Here is a 6000-nt window from a genome sequence, read left to right on the forward strand (position 1 = left end):
TCAAGAGTCTTCTCTAACATCAAAAGCATCAATTCTTCTGCGCTCAGCTTTCTTTATAGTCCAACTCTCACATCCATACATGACCACTGGAAAAACCATAGCCTTGACTAGATGGACCTTTGTTGGCAAAATAATGTCTCTGCTTTTCAATATGCTATCTAGGTTGGTCACAACTTTCCTTCCAAGGAGTAAGTGTCTTTTAATTTCATGGCTGCAATCACCATCAGTAGTGATTTTGGAGCCCAAAAAAATAAAGTCTGACACTGTTTCCACTGTTTCCCCATCTACTTCCCATGAAGTGATGGGACCAGATGCCATGATCTTAGTTTTCTGAACGTTGAGCTTTAACCCAACTTTTTCACTCTCCTCTTTCACTTTCATCAAGAGGCTCTTTAGTTCTTCACTTTCTGCCATAAGGGTGGTGTCATCTGCATATCTGAGGTTATTGCTATTTCTCCCGGCAATCTTGATTCCAGCTTGCGTTTCTTCCAGCCCAGCGTTTCTCATGATGTACTCTGTATATAAGTTTGCAGAGGTACCAGTTCCCTACTGATGGTCATTAGGATTGTTTTCAATCTTTTACTGTTACAAATAGCATTGCAATATATAATCTTGAGCATATGCCCTTGGTATTTTTGCCAGTGTACAGGAAGGCTTCGAAGTGGGATTTTTTACCCAAGTTTTTTCAATGGAGGAGGGGCTGGTAGGCAGAGAAATCATTTAGTTATGTGTATGCTCATAGTGACTGGATTCTGTAAGCTTATGAGAGTAGAATCCAAAGATGAACAAAAGTATCTGAAATTACAGTACAAAGATCTTCTAGGGCAAATAATAAGAAGATCAAAGAGAGATTCCCTTTAAATTCAAAGTTCCAACAGGTTAAAATCACAAGGATGGAAAAAGGTATACTATGCAAACAGTAATCACGAGAAATCTGATATGGCTACATTAATAACAAAGTATTTAAGACAAGAAGCTTTACCAGAGATAAAGAGGGCTACTTCATATGATAAGGTCAATTTACCAAGAAGACATAATCCTAAATGTGCATGCTCCTAATAATAGAATTCTTCCTTAATCATATACTAAATTTCCATAAACAGTTGAATATTGCTGGATTTTATAAGATCTTTTGCCGTTGTTCTGTCTGAAAGAAAGTGAAAGTGTTAGTTGCTCGGTGTATCTGACTCTATGTGATCCATGGACTGTAGTCCACCAGGCACCTCTGTCCATGGGGATTCTCCAAGCAAGAATACTGGTGTGAGTTGCCATGCCCTCTTCCAGGGGATCTTCCCGACCCAGGGCTCAAACCCAGGTCTCATGTGTTACAGAGAGATTCTTTATCGTCTGAGCCATCCTGCTTTCATTATGGTTTACAAGGCTTTGTGATGTGTTTTTATTTTATTTTTTGGCTGCGTGGTAGACCTTGCATGATCTTAGTTTCCCAACTAGGGATTGAACCTGGGCCCACAGCAGTGAAAGGGTGGAGTCCTAACCATTAGGCTGTCAGGGAATTCCCATGTGATGTGCTTTTAATACCTAGTATTTCTAAGCCCTCAACCCAGCCCAACTACTCTTCTGAGTTTTACTAGCTATTCTTGTTTGGTTTTTTTTTTCCAAGTGGACTTTATAATCAACTTATCTAGCCCAGAAAAAATAAAAGGTCTCATAGTATTTTTATTGTATTACATTAAATTTATAAGCTGATTTAGAAGAACTTTTTTATTTTGAATCTTCCTATTCAAGAACATGTATTTTTTTCATTGATTCAGTCTATTTTGTTTATTGCTTTTTAACTTATAGAATAAAGCTGCAGACAAATTAGGACTTCCCTGATGGCTCAGTTTGTAAAGAATCCACGTGCAATGTAGGAGACCCTGGTTCAATTCCTGGGTCAGGAAGATCTGCTGGAGAAGGGATAGGCTATCCACCCCAGTATTCTTGGGCTTCCCTTGTGGCTCAGCTGGTGAAGAATCTGCCTGCAATGCAGGAGACCTGGGTTTGATTCCTGGGTTGGGAAGAGCCCCTGGAGAAGAGAAAGGCTACCCTCTCCAGTATTCTGGCCTGGAGAGTTCTATGGACTGTATAGTCCATGGGGTCACAAAGAATCCAACATGACTGAGAGACTTACATAGACAAATTATGGCAGCCTTAATAATAGTTACAAAATAGGTGTAATCAATCTTGAAAATGAAAAAAGCACAGCTGATTCTAGTTGCAGGAGAGAAGGGGAGATGAAAAGAAGGGTAGGGATTTACTAATTTTAACTTACAAAGCAAGAAATCAGAGTTGATAAAACAAGAAAGAGGGGTTTACATATTTTTGCTGAACTTAGGGAGATTAAAAAATAGTTATGTTACTATGCTGTGGGGATGAAGAAGAGTAGAGAAAGGTGTATAAAGTGTTGTCCACCTTAACAGAAATTAACAGGGAATGTCTAACTGATGCAGGAGACCTGGGTTTAATCCCTGGGTTTGGAAGATTTCCTGGAGAAGGGAATGACTACCCACTCAAGTATCTCTTGCCTGGAAAACTTCATGGACAGAGGACCCTGGCAGTCTACAGTCCATAGGGTTGCAAAGAGTCGGATTTAGAGGTATCAGATTAAACCCCATAAGAATTCAAAACAATTACTATGAAAAGTGGCTGCCCCTGGAGAGCAGACAGGCAGAGGGACATTGGCCTGTGGCATTTCATTATAAACATCTTTCTGTATTATTTAATTTCTTAACTATTTGCTTAAGTAAAACTTTAAATATAATTTTAACGTAGTCAGACACAGTGACTAAACAACAAATCACAAATTAAAAGGTAGCTTTATACTGACCAACTGTAAAAAAAATATATTTTGATTTATGAACATTGCCTTAAGTAGGAGAAAGTAGTTGAGTCAATAATAATTAGATGGGGCTTCCCTGGTAGCTCAGTGGTAAAGAATCCACCTGCCAATGCAGGAGACACAGGTTCAATCCCTAGTTGGAGAAGATCCCACATGCCACTGAGCAACTAAGTCCGTTCACTACAACTACTGAGCCTGTGCTCTAGAGCCTGGGAGCTGCAAATACTGAGCCTGTGCAACCTAGAGCTCATGCAACAAGAGAAGCCCACAATGAGAAGCCCGAGCACTGCAACTAGAGAGTAGACCCTGCTCACCACAGCTAGGAAAATAGCTCATGCAGCAACAAAGATCCAGGACAGCCAAAGATAAATAAATCACAGAGTAGTTAGAGTTCTGCCTGGATATTAGGAAACAATAGCCAATGAAAGATCATTCTCCCACTTCTGACTTGGGGGAGTCAGACTTTGGGACTATGGTTATTTAATGGACAGCTATTGAAAGTAGGACACCCTTAAAGATTTGGCCCTGTTCTCAAACTTGGATTGCTACCACGCACCGGGCTTTCTTTTCATCAGATGGACACCTATCAACCCAATCTTATTTTGGAGGTTCACCCCCGCCCTCCCCTCAATTCCCAACCCCACCAACAACAGCAGAGATTGGAGCAGATCACCAATTCATATGCAATAATCCCCAAATCTAGAGGAAGTGTGCCAGGACTGGGGATGGGGAAACAAGAGCACGATGATGGCTGTCTTTCTATCTTTTCCATCTGATCCCTGGGCCCCAAGAGGGACTTCTTCTCTTTTTATTAAGTTCCAGGAGTTAATTGATTTGATTCCTCATGCATACTAGAGAAAAGTAAGTAGGCTATAAATTACTGAAGTGAGTTTGCTGAGTTCAATCTACAACCACAGGCAGTCATTTGGGAAAGCAAATGATGGAGTGAAAGGACGAGGCTCCCTCAATAAGGGCTTTGAGAAGCCCTAGGCTCAATCACATGACCAGCCCCTACATCCTTCCATGACCCCACAGCCAAGTTCTCCCCTCTCCCAGGTGCTCCCCTCTGACCAAGGAAGGGTTGTTCTTTTTTTCCTTTTATTTTCACCTTTTAGGGCTGTCCATTTACTTCTTTAGATAAAAATCTGTGGACTGGAGGGGAGAAAGTGGGAGCCAGAGAACATGAGACAGAGGAGGTAGTGCTGTCTCCAGTCTTATATTAAGATCATTTCCCCCTTCTCATCTGGGTCGCATACCAAGTACTAAACTCACCATGAGAAGTTTGATTATTTGTAGACTGAATTCTCAAGTCTGCTGCCCACCATATCATCTATCTGTGGTGAGCCTACAAGGCAAAGGGAATTATAATCTGAAGAGTCGTTGGTGATCATGGAATGAAACCAACAAAAGCTGGAGAGTGCTGCAGGACAACCCTCAACCAAGAACAGAGAAAAACTTGGCAATGACAAACATTCCTGTGCTTCCCAACCTCTAATCTCTGAGGCATGGTGCAAATACAATTCTTCCAACAATCTTTCTGGCAGTTCTGTCTTGTAGGCTGGGTCTGCCCCATCACTTATTTTCTATTGCCGGTTGCCAACATATCTTGTATTCAACAATTCAAACATTTGTTTGTATTGTGTGTTCATTCTCTAGTTGAAGCAAGTCTGATAACAGAATTAACTAATACAAACATAGGGCAAAAGGGGGTAGGATGGAAATATAAATTAAACCCTATGGGAGCCCAAGAGAAAAGGTGATTAATTACAACTTAGTGAATCAGGAAATACTTCATGGAAATTGTATTTTGCACTGGGCCTCAGTGGGCACGTTGCAACAGGCAGAATGGAAAAACGTATTCCAAGGGGGAGGAATCAAGTAGGACAAGGACAAGCTGAAAATGTTCAGGGTCAGTGGAATTCTGATCATTGAGGGTCTTGAATGCTTTGCTCAGGAATTTGAACTTCATTTTGTACACAGTGGGGGAACCAAATGAAAGCTTCTAAGTAGAGGAATGACATTATCAAATCTGACAGTAGGGGCCATTTATGAAGTGAGTCCTCACCATGATCCAGGCATCATGCTAAGCAATTCACAGGCATTCACTCACTTAGCCTCCATAATGAGCCTCAAGGATGGTCAACTTGCACAGTAGTTTGTGGATGGACCAGAGGCAGCATGTTTAGGGGAGAGAGAGTAGGAGATGACATGATTTCAGTGGCTTAGGGTTCAGGAATAAGGGCCTGAACTCTAGAGTATGCTAGCGGCAACATGAGAACTGGAGTTAGAATTCTGAGAGGTACAGTCAGAGGACTTGGTATCCAATTGATTCCTGGCATCAAGAGGGCAAGTGTCTAGGAGGTCCAAGCAGGAAAGGCACCCCCAAGTAAATGATGCCAGCAGACCCCACGCTTGGCACTTAGCTCCACTACTTCCCACCCAAATACTAGTCTCAAAGTGATGGGGCATTTTGCCATCCACTGACTGTAAGACTTGGGATTCAGGAGAGTTACAGCCATGAGGGTTTTTCCGGTTATCTAGTTGGAAGACCAGATAGGATGCAGAGGCAAATCGATTGGGAATAATAAAAGCACTTCCCTATGTGAAGCATTATGTGGCTGGACCTGTGCCAGGCACTTCCTAGATCCCAGGCCATTTAATGTTAGTAACAACCCTATGATGGTCCCTGACTTATTATAAGGAACCCGAGATTCAGAGACTTCAGGTAACTGGCCTGAGCTTGCATAGCTACTAAGGAGCAGAATTGAGACACACTCTCAGAGCCTGTGCTTCTGACTGGTGCATCAAACTGCCGAGGAGAAGACAGACTTCTCAAAGGCAGGCAAGAGAAGTCTGGCTCAAGTTAGGCTCATTCTCACATCTATTCAAGATAGCAGAACATTCAGCTTCCAGTAGACCTTGAGGGTCACTATACCCTCATTGTAATACATTAGCATATGCCACATGACACACCCACAGGTACCACCACAGTTCTGAGGCTGACCATAAGAGGCCAAAAAGTGAGTGGTGGCCCAATTCCTGGCAATCCTTTCCCCCTCCCCAAAACAGCTGGAATAATGCTCCCACTCATTAGCCTGTGAAATTATACAGCACTTAAAAACTAATCACTCCATATTTCAGGGATGCTCTTGCTTTCTGAG

This window comes from Giraffa tippelskirchi, chromosome 5 (genome assembly GCF_054371585.1).
Source record: "Giraffa tippelskirchi isolate mGirTip1 chromosome 5, T2T-mGirTip1v1.2.pri, whole genome shotgun sequence".
Lineage (NCBI taxonomy): Eukaryota > Metazoa > Chordata > Mammalia > Artiodactyla > Giraffidae > Giraffa > Giraffa tippelskirchi.